The 22,579-nt window shown below is 42.5% G+C and overlaps 1 long non-coding RNA gene across 3 annotated transcripts in view; it reads right to left on the bottom strand.

The window, feature by feature from the left end:
* The window catches only part of LOC311607768, a 33,691-nt gene that overhangs the window by 10,902 nt on the left and 210 nt on the right, over positions 1–22,579 (bottom strand). For 2 of the 3 annotated variants that reach the window (XR_014782730.1, XR_014782731.1), the window contains exons 2-3: positions 6,595–6,655; positions 6,163–6,240 (exon numbers count right to left, since the gene is read on the bottom strand). This is a non-coding gene — a long non-coding RNA (uncharacterized lncRNA). Of the gene's footprint in view, positions 1–5,576; positions 5,696–6,162; positions 6,241–6,594; positions 6,656–22,579 lie in introns of those variants that run through there. The other variant, XR_014782732.1, reaches the window with a different exon arrangement.

The following is a 22,579-nucleotide window of genomic DNA, read 5'->3' as shown; positions in this document are numbered from 1 at the left end:
ATCAGTATTAGCTCTTCTTTGAAGAGCTGGTAGAAGTCTGCACTGAAATCATCTGGCTCTGTTTTTCTTTCTTCTTTTTTTTTTTTAATGACTGCTTCTATTTCTACAGGAGAAATAGGACTATTTAATTTGATTATCTGATCTTGATTCAATTTTAGCAAGTGGAATCGATCAAGAAAATTGTCCATGTCTTTTAGATTTTCAAATTTTGTGCCATATTATTCTTTGAAGTAGGACCTAATGATTCTTTGTATTTCTTCAGAGTCTGTTGTTATGTCTCCCTTTACATTTCTGGTTTTGTTTATTTGGATAGTGTCTCTCTACCTTTTAGTTAGTTTGGCTAATGGTTTGTCTATCTTGTTGATTTTCTCAAAGAACCAACTCCTGGTTTTGTTGATTCTTTGAGTTGTTCTCTTTGTTTCTAATTTACTGATTTCTACCCTGAGTTTGATTATGTCCAGCCATACTCTCTTCTTGGGTGTTTCTGCTTCTTTTTATTCTAGGGCTTCCAGATGTGGAGTTAAGTTGCCTATATTGAGATGTTTCTAATTTCTTTATGAAGGCACTTAGTGGTATGAATTTTCCTCTTAGCACTGTTTTTAATGTGTCCCATAAATTTGAGTATGTTGTATCTTCATTTTTATTGAATTTCAGGAAGTCCTTAATTTATTTCTTTATTTCTTCTCTCACCCAGTTTTCATTAAGTAGAGAGCTGTTTATTTTCCATGTTTTGTAGGCTTTTTGTTATTTCTGTTGTTTTTGAAGTCCAGCTTTAGTTCATGGTGATCTGATATAATACAAGGTATTATTTCAGTCTTCTTGTATCTGTTGAGGCTTGCTTTGGACCTACTGTATGATCAGTTTTGGAGAAGGCTCCATGAGGTGCTGAGAAGAAGGTATAACCTTTTGTGTTTGGGTAAAATGTTCTGTAGGTATCTGTTGATACATTTGATTCATGACATCTGCTAGTGTTATTATTTATCTATTTAGTTTCTGTTTCACTGACCTATCCTTTGGTGAAAGTGAGGTGTTGAAGTCTCCCACTATTAATGCGTGGGGATTGATGTGTGATTAACCTTTGTTAATATTTCTTTTACAAATGTGGATACCTTTGTATTGGGGCATAGATATTCAGAATTGTGCTGTCATCTTGGTTGAACTTACTTTGATGAGTATGAAGTGTCCTTCCTCATCTTTTTTGATTAATTTTGGTTGAAAGTCTATTTTGTTAGATATTAAAGTGGCAACACCAGCTTACTTCTTGTGTCTGTTTGCTTGGAATACCTTTTTCCAGCCCTTTATCCTGAGGTAATGTCTATTATTGTGGCTGAGATGTATTTCTTGAATGCAGATGAATGTTGGGTCTTGTTTATGCAGCCACTCAGTCTGTGTCTTTTTATTGGAGAATTGAGACCATTGATGTTGAGAGATATTAATGACCAGTGACTATTAAGTCCCTTGATTTTGATGTTGGTTGCAGTAGAGTGTTTGTGTGGTTATGTTTTGCAACAATGAAGTTATCTATTTCCTGTGTTATTTTGGCTGTAGTTTATCACTTTGGGTTGGAGTTTTCCTTGTAGTAATTTCTTTAGGGCAAGATTTGTAGATAAGTACTGTTTGAATTTGTTTTTGTCATGTAATATCTTGTTTTCCCTGTCAATGGTTATTGAAAGTTTCACTAGGTATAATAGTCTGGACTGGCATCTGTGGTTTCTTAGGGTTTGCAGGACCTCTGTCCAAGGCCTTGTGGCTTTCATGGTCTCTGTTGAGAACTTGGGTGTAATTCTGATAAGTTTGCCATTATATGTTACTTGGCATTTTTCCCTTGTTGCTTTTAATACTTTTCTTTGTTCTGTACATTTTGTGTTTGGATTATTATGTGATGGGAGGATTTTCTTTTCTCTTCTCTTCTATTTGCTGTCCTGTAGGCCTCTTGTATGTTTATTTGCATCTCTTCTTTAAATTGGGGAAATTTTCTTCTATGATTTTGTTGAAAACATTTTCTGGGGCTTGGAGCCAGGTGTCTTCTCTTTCCTCAATTCCTTTTATCTTCAGGTTTCATCTTTTCATGGTGTCCTTGATTTCTTGCATGTTTTGTGTCAGGAATTTTTCAGATTTACCTTTTCTTTGATGGTTGCATCAAATTCTGCAATTCTATCTTCTACTTCCAAGATTCTTTCCTCCATCTCTTGAATTCTGTTAGAGAAGCTTACTTCTGTATTTCCTGCTTTCTGTTCTAAGTTCTCTCATTTCTGGCTTTCTTCTGTCTGTGCTTTTATCATTGTTTCCATTTTCATCTTCAGATATTGAACTGTTTTATTGATTTCCTTCATCTGATTGTATGTATTTTCCTGAATTTCTTCCAGTGATTTCTTCATTTCCTCTCTATAGGCCTCTTTAATGTCCTCAATCTGTTTGGCTGCATCTTTCTGCATTTGTTTACATATTTTATTCATTTCTTCCATTATCATCTTCATTTCTAAGGATTTGAGATCATTTTCTTGTGCTTCAGTTGTGTTTGAGTTCCCAGGGTTGAATTCTTTGGGCTAGCTCGGTTCTAGAGATACCATATTGTTTTGGTTTTTGCTGTTTGTGTATTTTACTCTGGTCTTTAGTCATCTTGCTGTCTCTGACGTTGGGAGGTAGTATCTGGTGTCCTTCGCTGGTTGTTAAGAGCAATTCGTTGGTGAGTGTTTATAGGCCAAGAACCCTCACCTGTGGGATCAAGGAACCCTCCCCTGAATCAGGCAGGTGACCTAGTTTCAGCTCCAGGGGACTTTGATCCACACCCTGGGCTCCCCACTGGGTCAGCAAAGGCAAGTTCTGGTGCTCTTCAGGCCAACAATCAGTTTAAGGTAGTATAGATAAGACCAGTTATTGTGCCTTTGACTGGGCTTTGAAAAACTTTCCCTCAGGCCCTGGGGCTTTGGGAGGCTAGGCTCAGTCCACCCTAGAGTTCTGGAACCCCTGTGGCTTGCATCAGTTGCCCAGGCTTCTGCCTGATCCATCCAGGCCATGGGGTCTAGGTTCAGTTCAGCCTGAGAGAGCAGATACTGCCCTCTGGCTTGTGGCAGTTGTCTAGGCTTCCACTAGATCTGTTCAGGCTGGTTCGGTCCAGCCTGAGAGCTCTGGAATGACTCTCTGGGTTGGGGTGGATCACTAGGTTTCTGCTCAAACCCCTCAGGCCAGTTCAGTCCTGCCCAAGTGTGTGGGAACAGTCTGCTGGGGTGGCTGGGTAGGTTTCTGCAGGATCTATTCAGGCCAAACTGCCTTATATCACCCAACCAGAGAGTGTGGCTATGGCACTGTAGCTGGAGAACATGTCCATGGCCACCTGGGCCCCATGGGAGCCCCGTGGGAGCCAGGGTCCCTTCATGGACTAGCAGGATGATGTGAGGTCAGATCTATCCCAGATCCACACTCTCAGCTCCCCCTGGGCCAGCAGACACTGAAGCTATTTCTCTGTACCCCACCAATCAGTCAGAGAGGGAGAGAGAAAGAATGAAGGCACAGCATGACAGGCTGTGCTGGGCATTGGATACCGTGCCCTTGTAGTTGCCCACCACTGAGGCTTTCTGTGGACTGGCAGGGTGGTCTGAGGTCAGATTCACCCATTTTCCTGGGTTCTCCCCAGGCCAGTAGATTCAGACTCTGGTGCTTCACCATCCACTGTTCAGTACCAGATACAGAGTCCATGATTTAGAGCACAGCCGCAGCTTGCAGGCTGGTATGGGTCCAGACTCTGGGGACTGGGCACCTGTCATCCATGGGCCAGTTGGATGGCCTGAGGCCAGACCAACCTGTGCTCTGCACTGTGTAGACCCCTTTCACCTAGGACTCTCCAGGTCTTGTGGTCTGTAGCTCCCAGCCAGGTCCCTAGTCTCTGTCCTACAGATCAGAGACTGTGTGTATTTGGCACTGCCATCTTGGATCCCAATATATTTGTTTCTGTTTTGTTTTGTTTTGTTTTATCTGTTGAGGCTGTTCTGTTCTTAATTACATCCAGAGCAGTGTTGTTTATAACAACAGGCACTAAATCTTTTAATTGCTCTGTGGATGAGTTTCTCCTATGCTGACAGGGAATGATTGAATGGAATTTGATGTTGGAGCCTAAGGGAGGCCCCATTTGGAGTTTCCTGAAGGCAAAGGGTTACCTTGCCTACCTACCTCTTGTTGATTGGCCTCATTAGTTCAGTACCTGCCCTTGCTGCATTTTCTGCATACTCCAGACACTGGAGCCTTCTTTTTGGATTATCTCTAGAAAAACCATTGTTTCTAGGAAAGCCTTGCCTCCAATCCTTTTTCAAATGACCTTGTTTACCACAATTAAAACATTTGCCATTTTGACTTTTCCTAAATCTTTTAGAAATTACTTCTCCTATCATATTATCATCATAAACATGAGATCCAATTTCAGCTGTATGCCTAATCTATTTCTCTAATCTATGCCTTTAAATGTATAAGAACTCTTTTCCATTCTTAATTAGCATTTTTCAAAAGGCAAAGTTTCAATTAGTACTTTTCAGACATTGGAATCTGATACTATTCTATTTATAGCTGAAGTAAATCTTTGAAAGAAAAATCAGTGAAAGCTTCTCTTGGGTCTTGTATAATTTTAGTAAATGACTCAGACCTCTTTCCTGATTCTTCAACCTTATGCCAAGCATTTAAAGTTGCTTGATGACATAGTACCAATGTGTGATCATCAAATTCCAACTGCCTTTGTAAGTCAACATATTGACCTTCACCTAGCAACTGATCCTGGGAAATATCAATCCTTCTGGCCTGATTCCATAGTTTTATGTCCTTCACTTCCTCTTTCCATTGAATGCCATTGTAACTGAGGACCAGGTTCCAATACTGATGTTGTCAGTTTTTTCCAGTCTTGGAGGATAATCCTATTCTGAGTTGACCATGAATTTAGAATCTGCTTCACATAGGCTCCTATGCATGCCATAGGAGACAACAGATTCCTTAAGTCTCCTCAAATCTAATGTCTATAGGTACCCATTCAATTTTATTATCACCTTGTGGGTGTCTATCATCTCCTGGAATGTCTTGTATAGTAACTGGATATACTAAAATTGGTTTTCTAACAACATTAAGCTGCCTGCTTCCAGATTTATAATGCTGTGGTATGGTAGGCTCTTGTCTAACTTTCTCTGTCTGTGTGTGAGTGTTTTTCTTAATCTCATTTATAAGTCTCTCTAATTTTCCTTCTAAGGCTTGTATCTTTCCATATTTTTCTTTTTCCTGTATCTCTAAAGGTTTTTTTTTTCTTAGTGTGGGTACAGAAAGCCATTATGGCTATCAAGAATGAAGTATAAAATAAAAAATGATAATAATCACAATTGGTATTGGGACAATTTCAGCTAAGCCATTTAGCTTTTCATTCTTTGCTTTTTTCAGCCCATCTAGAGTAGCACTATACAGGGTTTAAAGCCTTCTATTACTTCCCATCCTTGACTCTCTCCTTGAGGATTTTTCAGATCACTTACCACATCTGATGGCTTCTCAGTTTGTCCTCAGCTGGAGTGATATCTCTGTCTGTGGGGTGTGCCACTCATTGGAATGCCAAAATGTCATCACTTTTCTGAGTGCACGATTTCATATGAATTTTGTAGAAAGGCAAATAGTCAGGTAATAGCAGAAGAAATCTTCTACCCATCAGTCCTTGCGTTTACTAATGCCCTCACTGTTGTGAGAGATAAAGAGCCAGAGGACCCAGCTAAGATATACGTTGATTTCCTGATCCACAGAAACTACAATAAGTGATATTTTAGTGTATTGTGTGACAATGAACAATACAAGTGATGAATGAGTATTTAGACATACTGGCTGTAACCATCACGATGTGCTAACCTCCATTCTCCACTGCCCCCGATGACTTGCAATTGTTCTTCTCTTCCTATACGGAGGCCAACATTTTCAGGCAGACTTGCTTAGTATGTTTTCTGCTGTTTCCCAGTGGCCTCAACCACTGATAAGAGTTTGGCATTTAGCATTTATCATACCAACTCCTCATACACTAAAATGATTTCTTTTGTCTTTGCACCATAAAGCCATGGTGATTGTTCTCACTAGACGCTGACTCTGAGATCCACACCCACATTTCACTGCCATCTCTCTTTCCTCACACTTTCCTGGTCCCTTTGAACTCACCTTTGCTCTCTGTTCTTGGAATCCATTTGCCTCTTCATCTCTACTTTACCTCCTACAAACTCTTTTCTCCTGCCTTTGCTTTAATTTACACAAAAACAAAAAACACTATTTACTTTCTGGAAGTGTTCACATTTGTCTGCAAAGAACAGCTTCTTTTTGGAAATAACGTCAGAAAGAATAACACAAGTGGGGGTAGATTTCGGGAAGAGACCAGAACAGTCTTCACTGAAGGTTTTGTTTTGTTTCCACCCACTTCCCATATCAAAACATCCCCTGTGGCAGTTAAAAGCTGCTGGCTACCCCAACTAAAGTGTTTTTGTAGGAGCTGTCAGAAAATAGTTCTGGGAACACTTTTGAGTTATTACATGTGGGTTACATAAGCACTGAGCACTTGTTAAAACATTCAACATGTGAGAGAATTGAGTCACTCACCAGTGAGTCAAAGCTTTAGCTTTGCAGTGTGACTAGCATGCTCATCTGAGATTTAGGCAGCCTGGAAAAGAAAATTATGAAAAATCAACAGAAGGCTATTCACTTCCAGGAGCCTGTACTCTGAGCTCTTAAACACACGGTTATAAGTATTTTGTACTTAGATTAAATATGATCTTAGGTATAACTATAATAGGACCAGACACGTTACAAAGAAGAGTTGGAAAGCAAGGAAAATTCTTTATTTGTTTAAATTTATCTTCTTCAAGAGACCCACACACACACACTGGCCTGGGTAAAAGGAGGAGTAGTAGTCCATTCCTCTAAACCAAAATGGACAGTATAATTTAAATCTCTCATGTCCTCCAGGGCCACCTGGGTGGAAAAGTGCTTCCTTGAACTATGTACATATTTAACATCCTCTGCCTCCTTCCTGTTGCCAAGCTCCTCAAAAACAAAAGACAAAAGCGATCTCTTGGCACAACGACAGCCTTAACTACCCTGACACGTTTATTTTTTTAATTATTTTATTTTTTGAGACAGGGTTTCTCTGTGTAGCCTTGGCTGTCATGGAACTTACTCTGTAGACCAGCCTGGCCTCAAATTCAGAGACCCACTGCCTCTGCCTCCCTCAGTGCTGGGATTAAAGGTGTGCACCACCACTGCCCGGCTACACACTTCCAAAACCTCATTTGTGTGTCAACTCTGCCCTCCATCTGGAACAACAGCAAAGTCTAAGTTTTGCTTGGCTATTTAATGTTTCCAGTATGGCTGCCTCCTATCTTCTACCCTTCTGTCTTTTCCACAAGCTGGAAGTTAGCCTTCTCTGGAAAAGGGGACACCAAGGGTCTTCACATCAGTTTAGCATCCAAGGCAATGGTCGTTACTCATTTGTCTGGTCTTTGTGATTAATGTCAGTCACTAAAGTTTTCTACCATCACTGCTCTGCACATGTAAATAAACCATTGCTAGTACATGCTTACATCAGACCTATGCCCAAAGGCAACCCTTCATGTGCAACTTCATTATTGATTTGTCAAATTATATCCTGGCTAAAAAGGAGAAATTGTTCATATGAATTTTTGCAAAAAGTATATCCCTGTGAAAGTAAGGAAACTTGATAAAAAAAAACATTTTCTTGGTTTTTTTAATGTGTTAGAGAGAATTCAATTCCTAAGACATGGTGTACTAAATTAAAGGTCTGAAATAACTTCAGAAGAAAGGAGAAATGAGCTATCATGTATCTTCATAGAAAAACAGAACATCAAAACCTAAAAGTCGTCTGGATAAATAATCACATTGAAAACACCTTTGTTTGTTTACATCTACTATAGTTGTTCTTTTCATTCACTGGACCTTGGCTCATACAATTGAATTTGATTAAATCTGTCATCTGCTTCAGGGAAGAAAAGAACTCTGGAAACCCTGAACTGCTTCATCGATACAACCTGAAGCTTTCTAAGCAATCCTGTAACAGTAGACTGTGCTCACAGTACATCCTTAGTCCAGGATACTAAGTGGAGCCCTTCCTGGGTTCTGAGACAGTCTGGGAAAGAGACGCTATCACTAGCCTGCTGCCCAAGCAAGAGTTTTCATCTAAACTTTAAAAGAAAGTCGAAATCTATTCATTCAGTAATGAGGCCAGATGACTTTAGTCAATTCTAATAATAACAGAATGAAGGAAAGTAAAGCCCCTTAGCTATTTCATGTGGGTTTTATTAATACATATCACAAATGAGACCTATTATCGTTAGTTATCCTTCCCGTACTCCCTCCTCCTCCACCGTGCTCTCCCATCCCTGACCCCACTTAACTATTCCTGTTCCACTAATCCACTTTCTCCCTTCATACCACCTGTGTCCTATCCCCTTCCCTCAAAGCACCCAGTATGCTCCCTTGATAGTTTCCTGACTTTTATGGCCACCTCAACTTAGTACACTTATGTAAAGTTGCAAATCTAGCAACCATATGTGAGAAGGAATATGCAATAGTTCTTCTGGGTCTGCATTACCTTACTCGGAATGATGGTGTCCAGCTCCATACATATACCTATCAATTTCATTTTTCTTCACAGCTGAATAATATTCCACTCATCAGCTGATGGATCTCTAGGCTATTTCTATTTCCAGACCTCTGTGCATATAGCAGCAATTACATGGCTGAGCAAATATCTCTGTGGTCGGATGTGGTCTCTGGATATGTGCCCAGAAGTGGCATAACTAAGTCATATAGTACATCTATTCCCAGTTTCCGGAGGAACCTCCACACTGGGTTCCATAGTGACTGTACCAGATTGCACTCCCACCAGCAAGGAATAAGTGTCCTATTGCACCACTTCCACACCAGTATTTGCTGTCATTCGCTTTTTGGATCATAGTTTCTCTGACTGGGATAATGTCACATTCTTTAAAATGCCACATGGACACCTACTACTGCCAAAGCTTCTTAAAATATTTACATGTACATCATATACATATACATATAATTGCAGATATTATGTTGGTCAGTTCATTGTTACTTGACATAAGCTAGAGTCCGCTGAAAAGAGGCAACCTCAATTGAGAAAATGCCCTACCAGATTAGCCTAAGGACAAGCCTGTGGGGACACTTTCTTGAGTGATGATTGATGTCTAAATGCGGGGCAGTGATACCCTTAGAGAGGTTGTTCTGGAGTGTGTGAAACCAACACATGTATAGGGAGCACAAAGTGGACTCCAAGGGTTTAAAAACAGTGAGAGACAGAGAACACATAAAGCCGGGGAAAGTGGGGATGGGTAGGAAGGAATTGCAAGTGAAGGGATGGGAATAGATTTGATAGTCATGTATGAAATTCACAGTAAAATACTAAGAAGGCATGGTGGAGGAAGGAGTATGGGGCAGGATAACTAACTATAATAAGGGCTTACTTCATGGACAACATTGATATTTAGCCTTATGAAATTCCTAAGATAACTTTACAGTCACATAATATTCTTATGTGAAATTCTCAAAAAAAAAAAAAAAAAAAAAGAAGAAGAAGAAGAAGAAGAACTAATATGGACACCGAGACCAGTGACAAATCTTCATAGCCATGCCATAAAATCTTCAGCTTCTAAAAGTTTTATTTTTACTTTGCCCAGGGAAGGCTAAGCATCTTTTCTGATGTCACAGGTTTCCCCCACACCATTCTTGAGATTATGATGAGTTAAGTAAGAACTCGGGGAATACCAATCAAACCCGATTGTTGTCTTCATCTCTGTGCCACTATATCTTTGTAGAAGACACAGAAACAGTTCCCTCCAATGTTAAGACTCTTAGTCTTATCTTTAACATCATCAAGGATGTCTCAGAGTATAGACTCTTTTCTCCCTGTGATAACCCCAGCTATTGACCAACCAATATTGTGGTACAAGAGCCCACCCTTTCATTCAATGCAAGCCTCTTCTAATGGATATTTCTTGCTCTGAATTCTCTGTTGGATGTCTAGAGAGTGTTTGCCCTGCACTGCTGTATGCTAATGTTTCCTGATCAATCCTGATTCTTGTTTTTTTCTTACCACTGACATCTCTGCCTCATAAACCTGTTATATCCCTGTCTTGAAGGGCCCATATGAAAATTATCCCAACAAGTAAGTGATGTATTAATAAGTGTTCTCTAAAGTAACAGAACTTATAAAATATACATATATACATACAGTGTGTGTGTGTGTGTGTGTGTGTGTGTGTGTGTGTGTGTGTGTGACTTATTGGAATGACTTACAGGCTGCAGCCCAGCTAATCCAACAATGGCTGGCTGTGAATGGGAAGTTCAAGAGTCAAGCAGTTGCCTAGTCCACAAGGCTGTGTGCCTCAGCTGTTCTTCTCTATCCGCTGGAATCTCAGAGAAGTAAGCTCCCATGCCAGTGAAGGAACGGGTGTGCCAGCAAGGCAAGGGCAAGCAGGCAAAGAGCAAAAGCTTCCTTTGTCTACAACCTTATATAGACTTCCCAGCAGAATCTATGACCCAGACTAAAGGTGTGTCTTCCCTCCTCAAGACCCACCTCAAGATCCAGGTCAAAGATGTTTGTCTTCCTACCTGAAAGGTCCAGACTAGATGTAGATTCACCCACTTCAAACCAAGCAAAAACTTTCCCGATACTCCATTATTGGATTGTAGTTCGTTCAAGATGTAGTCAAGTTGACAACCAAGAACAGCCATCCCACATGGTAACCTGGATTTGACACTGGTTCCCTTATTCTTAAAGCACATAGAAGAGCCCATTCTAGGTTGAGCAGTGGACACATCTAGTCCCTTACACAACATAGTGGCTCAATTACTAAAACTTTTCACCGGATGAGAACATCAGAGCATAGGAATGGATAAGGGAGCGTTTGCCCACACTGTCCACTCTCATTCGGCAAAGGATTTGAATTCTGGAAAGGATTCTAGGCATGGAAGGATTTGTTACTATGGTGACAGGCTCTTGGAGAAAGTGATGGCCTAGGAGGAAATTGAAATGTCCAAATTTCCATAGCTGACTAGAAAAGCCTGGGGAAAATGGGCATGCTAGAGCTGGTGTGAGGACAGAAAACCTTATGATGTTATTTTTTTAAGAAGAGCCAAAATACGCTATTCACCAAGACCATCAAGAAGAGACTGGCACACCTGCATCTTTAAGGATCCAGCTTCGGCTTCTCACTACAGGTTGGGGAAGGTCGCATGGAACTTGGCTCTTTGGTGACAGTGATGATGACAGGGCCCTAAGGCCAAAGAGAATGAGTCAACATTCAACATCCAAACCCAGAGCATCACAAGGACAAAATAACTAGCAATGCCAGGGTACTAACCTAAAGGGAGCTGTGAATGTGGTTAATAGCACATGGTGAACAGGAGTAATATAAATATGCAGAAATGCAATGAGGATGCTTCTTACCTGACATAAAGATAGAAGGTCATGAGTGAAAAAGGGACCTGAGAATGGTGTCCTGGTTCTGTTCTCACCTACTTGGCACTAGTGGAGTCATCTGGACAGAGGAATACCAATTGAGATAATGCAGCATGCATACTGCCTATAAGCAAGTCTGTAGGACGTATTCTTGATGGACGTGGAAGGGCCTATCCCACTTGTTGGATCTGGGTATTATTTAAAAAATGGGCTGACCAAGTCCTGGGACACAAGCCAGTAAGTAGCACCAACCCATTGTGTCCGTTTTAGTTCCTGCCTCCAGGTCCCATGCTCTGACTTTGTTGATAAGGCACTGTGTGTGGATGTATAAGCCACCTGTTCCTCTCCAAACTGCTTTTGGTCATGGTGTTTATCAAAGCAGTGGAAAGAAAACTAAGACAGATCATTATGCCATTAAAAGTCACAATATTATCCAGCTTCTGTATATGTACCAGGTATTAATCTCACTGTCTGTCTGTCTGTCTGTCTGTCTGTCTGTCTGTTCCTTCTTTTCTCTTTCCTCCCCCATCCTCCTCTTTTCCTCTCCCCCTTTCTTCTTTCCCTTCATTACAAAGACACCTGTATCACCTGGCAATCCCATAGAATGCTATGTTGATCCATGTTTTCAGTCTTCCCATGTTGGTTTTTTATTTTGTTTTTTTGTCACACTAGAAGCAGTCACTGAGGTACCTCACTTACTCTCCTAGTTATTTTTCTATTGTTGTGAAGAGACCATGGCAAGCTCCAAATTAACCTTTTTCTTCTCTTAGTTTCCTTGGCCATGGTGTCTCTTCACAATAGAAAAATAATTAAGAGACTAGGTGAGATACCACAGTGACTACTTTTAGTGTGACAAAAAAACAAAACAACAACTCAACAACAACATGGGAAAAATCCCCAGAAGGAAACAGGAAGAAAGGCACCGCCAGTGTCACCTAGCCCAGAAGCCCACAAAAGCAGCTCATAGACAGAGTCCCTTCATTTGCCAGAGAGAAAGGGAGTTCAGTCTAGCCCTTCAGCACAAAACCCAGGATGAGACCCATCACAGTGAAACCAAGACTGGGATGCACCTCACAACCCCTACCCCAAACCAAGTCCATCACAGTGCACCCTAGTGTGAGGCAGACCCAATGGCTCCTACCCCCAATTGGAGACCTACAGGTTCAGCCACAGAACTACATTAGACGACTAATGAGAAGACTCTCATCAACCAAGGAACAGAGTGTGAGTATTGGTACTCAGTGCTAGGTGACCATGGTTAGACCGTCCAAGAGACAGGAGACGAAGAGCTAGTACCATGCCAGAGCTTTCAGACAGTCTCTAGAACTGCACTGGCACCAGGCATGGACCTATCTAGTGGGACAGAATCAGGGTCCAGCCTACATCACTGCTGCCTTTAGAGTGGGTCTGAGGCACTCAGGTAATCTATCTTGGTGGCAGTGTTCGTGACAAAAGTGTAATCTCCACCACTCGTTCCCCAAGCCTATGCGGTGACTCTGTCTCCAGGTGAGGTCACACCCTCAGGGGTCCTTACACCTGCTCCAGAACCAAGTAGAGCCCTGCCTCCTGGTGGGATAGACTCCACTCATGTATTGGCACGCATCACAACCAGCAATGGCAGGGATGTGGGTGCGTTTGAAAACGGTGAAGGGTGACGTTTGCGCTGATGGTGAGATCCATGTGTGACCCACATCAGTGTCACTCCTAATGGCCAAAGGACTTCTTTTAACAGGACTGCAAAACAACAAGCAACAAGAGGCTATTTACTCGACATAGAAGAGGGGAGACCACAGAACGTTGCCCCAGAACTTAGTGCTCAGGTGGTGAGACGTAATGGGTGGGAGTTAGTTTCCCCTTCTATGGCCTGCCCGTAGACAGAGCCTCTGGACAGCGCTGATCCTGGGGAAAGACAGGCGGCCTCGTCTACTGGATCTCTATTCCAGTCAGCGTCACCTACCACCTACGGCTGATTGTAGAAGCCTTTGGCCACATGCCCAGCTCAGGGATAGGAATCAGACGGCAGCACGGGCCTTGGACCTGCCCCAGCACGGTGCTGGTCTCAGTGAAGTGTGGACTCAGCCATGTGATACATTCTGGTCACATTGGTGGGCAGAGACTTGGTTTAGAAGCCTGGGGTTTGTCTACACACACACACACACACACACACACACACACACACACACACACACACAGTGATTGTAGCTTCTATCTTCTCATTGATCTAACAAAATCCTTGACCAAAAAAAAAATGTAATAAAAAATTGTTTATTTTGGCTTACATTTCATCATGACAGAGAAGGTGTGACAATGGGACCAAACAGTAATCAAGGAAAAGGGGAGCACCAGTGTTCATCTTGGTTTGGTTTGGTTCGCTTTTTTTCTTTTCCTTTTTCTCTTTTTTTTAAGTTAGTCTGGGACCCCAGCACAGGAGAGAATGCCACTCACACTTAGGGTGTATCTTCCCACCCCAGTTTGGAAACTCCCTCAATGACACACACAGAGGTGAGGCTCCTATAGCTGGGTCTAATTCTAGGCAAGTAAACAATAAAAATTAAACATTGCATGTTCAGGATGAGCAGAATCCTTCAGTGCCTTACAAAACTCTATGGCTATATATGGTGCACAGGGCCCATCCTGACCCTACTGATAGCCTTGTGGGGATGGACCACCCTTCTGTGGAAGCCCCAGTCCCTGTGTAAAATACCATCTACAGACACAAGACAAACTTAGTTTTGGATGGCCCTCTTGCTGAGGCAGTGACAACATACAAACAGTAGGCTTGGGAAATATTTGGTCTAGTGCTGAATTAGTAAAAGTCAGAAAAAGCTCTCTCTCTCTCTCTCTCTCTCTCTCTCTCTCTCTCTCTCTCTCTCTCTCACACACACACACACACACACACACACACACACACAGCCTGCTTATATTTCTGGAAAGATAGGCACACACACACAAAAAAAAGCCATAAGACAAGAACTGGAATAAATCCCTAATTTTTCAAATCCCACATGATATCTCATGCCAGTAAGCATCATGAGCTTTTAGGAAGTTTAACCTTCCTCATGGTCACAATATGTGCCAAAAAAAAAAAATCCCCAATCAAAGAGCAACCAATAGGAAACTTTTGCTTCGGAGAAGACACAGAAATGATTCAACACTCTAATGGAGAAATTTAATCGACAGATGGAAGCAATTAAAAAGTCACACATTAACTGAAATTGAAAAAGCAATAGGAGGCATCAACAACAGGATCAGTTCAACAATTGGAATTAGAGGTGGGTCCAGTTATGTCAAATCATTAGTCCACCTACTTTACCTGCCAATAGATCTGGGCTACATTTTCCCAGGCAAAGAGAGGCTGTGAGTAGAAACAGTTCAAGAGCTCTTGACACAGGGCTGTCTGTGCTGGCTGACTAACAATCCTTTTGCTTAAGACAAGCAGAGAAAACAGGGAGAGTTTAACAGCTGCCAATCGAGGAGTCACATTGCCTCACCCCCTCCCCATACGTGCTTGCTTAAAGAGACACGGAGATGAGGGGACGGACCCCAACAGTGCTGAAAGAATCTATTATTAACAACGACAGGGATTTTTAGCAGAACTGAGCAGGGCTTTGACAAGGTGTCAGTCACATCTGCCCAGTGGCCCATGTGTTGGGTCTCCTTCATCTGTCTCACCTCTATTACAATGAACATTTATTAACTCAAGTATTTTAACAACCTCAAATAAATCATTAACAATGGACAAAATACCTTGCCCATGAAATTAATAGGTGACATACTTTAGTCACGCCTGTCAACTAATTCAATGCTTCAAACTGCAGTGACAGCGGTTGTTATCTCTGCTCTTTAAAATATTAGGGACCGAGTGCAGAATGTGAGTTAAGTTGGATGAATGGATAGTTTGTGGGTAACTAATTGCATCTACGATTCACCCAGGAGTTAACTTAGTTACTTTCCTGTTGCTCTGATAAAGTATGATGGGCAAGGTAATGTATAGAAGAAAGTGTTTATTATGGCGATGGTTGCAGAGGGATAAGAATCCATGAGGGAAGATTGGAGCGACGGCCACTGGAGCTGGAAAGCGCGGGCTCACATCTCCAACCTGCAGTCAGGAAGCAATCAGAGTGAATTGGGAAAGGTATGCAGCTTTTCCCAATGCCCAAAGTCCTCCCTCAGTGACTTCCTTCAGCAAGACACCACCTCATAAACAGTCCCCCAACTGGGAGCTGAGTACTAAATCCCCAAGACTATGGGGACATCCTATTCAAGACACCACACGCACCCCTCGGTCCTCCCAGGCTCATGATCATACCATAATGCAAAATGCATTTAGTTCCACTCTGACAGTCTCCACATTCTTTCAGGATCAGTCCTTTTTTTAAAGTCTAAAGTCTCTTCTGAGACTCTAGGAAATCTCTTAATTATAACCCTCTGTTAAAAAATAAATAAATAAAAAGCAAGCTGGGCATGGTGGTGCATGCCTGTAATCCCAGCACTTGGATGGCAGAGGCAGGAGGATCTCTGTGAGTTTCAGAGGCCAGCCAGCCTGGTCTACAAAGCAAGTCCAGGACAACCAAGGCCACACAGAGAAACCTTGTCTTGAAAAACTACAATTAAATTAAAAGTAAAATGCAAATTATATACTTTCAACATATAATGGTCTAGAATTTAGGAAGAAGGAAGAAGCGGGAACACAGTAAGGAAACACGGAATCAAAGCAAGCACAAGACTCAGCAAAGCAAATGTCAAATCCTGCCTGTACCTTCGTGTCCAGTGTCAAAGGGCTTAGATGGCTCTGTTCCTCCAGTTTTTCTGCTTGCACTGTCCATCTCTCTCTCTCTCTCTCTCTCTCTCTCTCTCTCTCTCTCTCTCTCTCTCTTGGGGTAGCTCCACTTCCTGTGTGCAGCTCTCCTTATCAGACATCCCACAACCCTGGCACCTCCAGCATCTTTGTGGTTCCAACGCAATCTAAGCTTTATTTCCAAAGCCTCACATAATAGCATCTCAAGGCTGTCACTCAGGGGCTCCACCACACTTTACCCCTCTCAGTGGCTCTCTGAAACCATGGGAGAACAAGCCAGGGCTCTTTACTCTCCTATCCTGCCTAACTTAAAGCCAGCACCTGGTAGACAACAATGCCAGGTTCAGCTACCCGTTTAGGATGGCCCCTGGACCCTTGGATGACATTCCAACAGCTTTTGCTTGTTGCTAGACAGGAGCAAGAAATGCCTTATTCCCCTTCATAATTTTGAGGCTTAGCTGGGTGGGGTCTTGCCTTTCCCTTTATTCCAGTGCAGATCAGGTCTCTCTTTACTCTCCTTATCTCTTTCACATAGGACTTGGTTGCAACATTCAGTTCCATGCCTCTCTTTCTCTCTTCAAGCATTACATTTTATATTTCTTTCTGCCCCATTTGCTTTTCTTCACTGTAGACCTGAATAACCATGCCACAGATTCAATATTAAGCAGTTTGCAATGAAAAGGTACAACCACTTAGGCAGCAGGAGCCATGCCATTTTCAGTGTCTCTCAACCCTGTGCTCTTGAGACAAGAGTCTGTGTCAGACCTGTGCTCAGCTGGCTTCTTATTTCCATGGAGACTGTGAGTGTGTGTGTGTGTGTGTGTGTGTGTGTGTGTGTGTGTGTGTGAGAGAGAGAGAGAGAGTAAGTGTGTGTGAGTGTGTGTGTGTGAGTGAGTGTGTGTGAGTGAGTGTGTGTGTGTGTGTGTGAGTGTGTGTGTGTGAGTGTGTGTGTGTGTGTGTGTGTGTGTGTGTGTGTGTGTTCCCTTGACAGTTCTTAATATTGTTTCACTCCAACACCTCCGGAGTTGAACCTCCACAGTCTACATAGCTCTCAGCATCACTGTCTTCCAAGCCCCTGCCTGGATGGCGCATTCAGCTCCACTTTCAGTATCTAACCACTTTTCTAGTCCAAAATCCAAAAGGCTTCCACATTCCTCAAGAAAGCCAAAACAAAACCCCAGAATGGTTGGTCTGTCACAGTTGTACTTCACTCCTTGCTACTGACTTTTGCCTGAGTTGGGTTTCCATTGATGTGATAAACACTATTAACAAAAACAGCTTGAGGTGGGAAGGGTTATTTGTATTCCACTTCAGTGTTACAGCAGCGAATCATCAAAGGAAGCAAAGACTATGGCCGGACACTGCTTACTGGATTGCTCCCACATGGCTTGCATAGCCTGCTTTCTTACCTAGTTCAGGACCATCTAATGCCAGGGGATACAGTTCAATGTATGAACATTGAAACTGTGACAACCAGCCCCTGTCAGAGTTAGTTTATATAGGCAAAACCCATAGTTAGCTTATGCAAAGGGTTGCCAAGGGGAACACGGTCAACAAGGTGGTTGGCTGTGACTCAAGTTATTTTCTAATTTTCTAGACAAAGCAGGTCCTGCTGACCTCTATTTTGGTTGGTCCCGGCCAGTATGGTCTAGGGCAGCTGCATGTGCGGCTGTGGAATTTTTGCTGACCATCAGGGCTATAGGATATGTTGGTCATAAACATGATTTGTGGTTGATGTGACCTGGTACAGGGACTTTTTCCCAGAGCTGGACATATAAACATTTCCCCCTAGAACATAAACATTATTTTTACTTATTGGCTCTTGGTCAGCTTGACCTTATCCAGGGAATTCTCTCTATTATAACAATAGAGTCTGGTAGCTTTTAAACAGAATGGAGTCTGACTGTTGCTAATGTGGTCCCTGTTAAAGTGGACCTTTTAGTTTCACTGTAGTCAAACTGGTGAATCACAGCTGTTTCTTCAGAATCCCAGAAAACATGGGTTTAAGATGGCTAATCTCAGTTGTCAGTTTGACTACATTTGGAATCAACTAAAACTGAGGTTCCTGAACACTCCAGTAGGTTTATTATTTTTTGTTTGTTTGTTTGTTTGCCATTGTTTTTCAAGACAGGGTTTCTCTGTAGCCATGGCTGTCCTGGACTCACTCTATAGACCAGGCTGGCCTTGAACTCACAGTGATCCACCTGCCTCTGCCTCTCAGAGTGCTGAGATTAAAAGCACTCACCACCACACCCAGTATCGTGAGATTATCTTAATGAGATCATTTGAAGGAGGCTTACCCTTAATCCCAGCCACACCTCCTGGTGGCAGCTCGCATAAAAGAACATGCAAGAGACAAACTGCATTTTGTCTGCTTGCCCTCATTTTCACTGGCAAACTGGTCTATCCTGTTGTTTTCAGTATTTTGTTTTTGTTTTTGATTTTTGAAATAAGGTCTATCTATGTAGCCCCAGCTATCCTGGACTCACTTTGTAAACCAGGCTGGCCTCGAACTCATAGAGATCCACCTGCCTCTGCCTCCCAAGTGCTGGCATTAAAGGAATGTGCCACTGCTGCCCAGTTCTATTTCCACTATTAAACCCAACTTCTTCAGGATGCATGTGATATGTGGATGGTGTGGCCTGCCTTCTGGTACTCAACTAGAAGGCTCTCCAAAACTCCTAGAACTGGGAAGGTATCCCAGCCCTGAGGTGGGACAGTGTCCCAAAGGTATCCTGAGGCATGGGAGCCCAGGAACCTCACAGCTCTGAGAGGAGGCCTCCTCAACAGAGGCAGCACAGCTCCCAGGGAAAGGTTGCCCCTAAACTCTGAGGAACTGAGGAGACTTAGAGCCTGAGCTCTGCTCTTTCTGCATTTCTCTCCTCCTCCTTCCTCTGACGAAAGAGTCACAGCAGGTGGTAAATCTCTTAAAAGAGATTTATTGGAGGGATGAATCACGGACAGGAGGAATGAATCCTGCAGTGGTTGCCTCTGCTCTCAGGAGGAGACAGAACACAGACACAGTGTTTATATAGGGTCCTTAGGGGGCGGAGCTTTCTGGGGCAGGGATTTCCAGAGTGTAGATTGGTAGGATTTCAAGCCTGAGCTGGGGGAAACTCAAGGATTGGTGAGGTTTTTGTCCAGACTTCTCATCCCAAATTAGCATAATCTGGGATGAATCCAATTGAGGGCTGGAGATGGCAGTTACAAAAGTGGTGTGCGTGGGAGGAGGGGGCGGGGAGCCGGGCTGCCGAAGCTTTCTCAGGCAGAAATCAGGCCAGTTTTCTGCCTTGAAGGCTAATAAAGTTTACACTGCGTCCAAAATTTACATAGTAAGCTGTGAAGGCAGCAGGCTGAAGCAGGAAATGCTGTTGTCACCATGGACAGCTCCCATGGCTGAGGCAGCAGGCTTTGTGAGGCAGGAAAGGTGTCTGGTTTCCATTGAGTGGTTGGTTGAGGCAAGAATATTCACCCAGGATATCTCCTGCTGAGGTGCTGACAAGAGCTGGCACCATTTTCACTCCCAGTTTTCATAGACCCAGGGTGGGAAGGAGGGGTTCGCTGCCCTGAGGTGGGAAGGAGGTCTGGCAATGAGCCACATTAAATTTTAGTGGCCTCCTGCTCAAGGGCTACAAAGCTCTTAGTAGTGGTGATAGTGTTAGCACTCTGGGCAGAAGGAATGGGGAGGGGAGGGCAGTGGGCATCCCAAAGCTTGTATTCAGTCACAAAGTTGGGGAAGGGGGTTGGTACTGTTAGGCACGGAGAAATCCCTAAGTGTGTGTGTGTGTGTGTGTGTGTGTGTGTGTGTGTGTGTAACACCTGTCAATTGAAAAACCTATGGTCTATGCCTGAGGCACGAAATAGGTGGGACATTTGGCAGGAAGAAGGGGTTCTGGGATAGACCCAGGCACATGAGACTTAGCTGGCAAGACGTGAAGAGGGTGGATGTGTGGTGCCTGAGCTCAGGTAACCAGCCATGTGACAGAATATAAATTAGAAAAATGGGTTACTTTAAGTTATGAGCTTGTTAGAGAAGAGCCTAGATATATGGCCTAGGTACTTTTAAAATAATAATTGAGTCTCATGGGTCATTATTCTGGGAGCTAGGATGGGAGGAAAAAACCTACTACTCACTATTAGAAGGTATGACCATGTTGGAGAAAGTATGTCACTGTGGGAGCAGCCTTTGAAGTACATGCTCAAGCTATGCCCAGTGTGACACACAGTCTTCTTGCTGCCTGCAGATCAAGTGTAGAACTCTCAGCTGCCTCTCTGGTACCATGTTTGCTTGCATGTCACGATGTTTGCCACCATGATGACAATGGACTGAACTCAATCATCTTAAAACTGTAATAGAGAAATGGGCTTGGTGCCACAGGCCTTTGCTACCAGCCCCTGAGAAGCAGAGCCCAGCAGATCTCTGTGAGTTCAACACCAGCTTGATCTACATAGTGGATCCCAGGCTAGCCAAGGTTACATAGTGAGACCTTGTTGTTGGCATAAGGTTGTTGGGGGGATGGTCTAATGTATTTTGATGCTAATTACTACTTGCTGTCTCTGTGACTCACCTTTTGATTAATTAAAAGTCCCACCTGGGCAAGGCAAAGGAGCTAGAGGTGTGCCTAAGCATGGAGAGAGAGAGAGAGAGAGAGAGAGAGAGAGAGAGAGAGAGAGAGAGAGAGAGAGAAACACGAGGAGAGGAAGGCTGCCATGAGTTAGATGGAGGAGAAACACATGGCAGGCACAGATGGAGATTTGGCCCAGATGAAGAACATTTACAAGTATTTGGGATTGTGGATGGGAGATAGCTTGATAGAAGTTATTGGAATCAGATGGTGTGGGATTGAGACAGGGATCCCATGCCTGCGCCACTATGGTAAGTAGTTTAGAGGATTGATATCTGCCCTGCCCCAGGTTAACTAAGGCTATTTTAAAATTTAACAAGTGTCCATGTCTTAATTGATTGCTAGCTGGGCATACTGATAACACTACTAATACAGATAAGTTAAAACAATATAAGTTTATTGTGTAATTCACATGCTGACTTCTGTATCCCCATATCTGGTTGCATGTCTTGTTCTAAGAATCTCCTGTCTCAAAGTTGTATACACGCTGCTTCCTGGTTGTCCCCATGACTGCCAATAAAGCAGCTTACAGCCAATCACTGAGCAGGGGAAAGAATAGGGCTGAACTTCCTGCCAGCCAGGGTAGGAGGCATTAGAAGAGGAAGTTGGGGGATTTAGCCACAGGCAAAGGTGCAGGAGACATGAAGAAGATTCTGCTGGAACAAAGAAAATACTAAACAACTAACTTGGGGATTTTGGCAGAGACAGAGTCAGAAATAACATAGATGCTTAAGAACAGACTTAAACTGTTTAATATTGTGTTATAAAGCTTTATAAATAAATATGAATCTCAATTATTTGTGTTATAGCAGTGTTAAGAGAGAAACTAAGGGGGGAAAACACAATTTTATAAAAATAACTTCAGCACCCTGTCTGTGTTAAAAAAAAAAATTCTTGGAGAAGCCAAGCCTGGTTTATAAAATATTTAAGAATGTAAAGATGCTGTTGTCTTAAAAAGGGATCCAATTACATTAGCAAACACTTTAATGCTTACATTTTATTAACACTGAAGATCAAAGATTCAGGAAAGAGTATAATTGATGCTAATGCTCTGAATTCTTTACAAATTTCACTTTCCAACCCTGCAAAGTAGTCACTTTCTTATCGTAATCAGGCCAGTTGGTACCTTCACCTAAAATAGAAGAATTACCATCTGTATACAATTTGCTTTTTTTTTTTTCTTTTCTTTTTTGAGACGGGGTCTCACTATGTAGCTGTGGATAGCCTGGAACTCACAGTGCCAATCTCAGCCCCCCAAGTGCTGACATTAAAGGCATTCACTACCATGTCGGGCCTTCAATTTATTTCTCATCATCATTACAGCCAGCCATTTATGATCAGATAGTCTCTTCCACTCAGCTTAGAACTTAACAGATGCTAAATATGTTATCACTTTTTTTCCTAAACAGACTATTTGTAAAACTTTTGTTGAAAGTCTAAAAGTGGTCTCTATCTACTCTTTTTAAGATATTCAGGCAAGGTATTATAACAAGACTCTGTGGTAGAGTACTTGCCTAGTGTGTATCTGAGCGTTAAGCTTCAACACTAACAAAACAAAAAACAAAAACAAAAACCGGAAAGGTGACTACTAAGAGCTACTTTTTATGGTAATAGATGAGAAGTGTTAGAGTAAAATCCATGCCTGGAAACTTAGCTCAAGTT

The sequence above is a fragment of the Acomys minous genome, assembly GCF_964271855.1.
Source record: "Acomys minous genome assembly, chromosome: 10".
Taxonomy (NCBI): Eukaryota; Metazoa; Chordata; class Mammalia; order Rodentia; family Muridae; genus Acomys; species Acomys minous.
The sequence above is the reverse complement of the archived record's forward strand: the minus strand, read 5'-3'. Positions and strand labels throughout refer to the sequence as shown.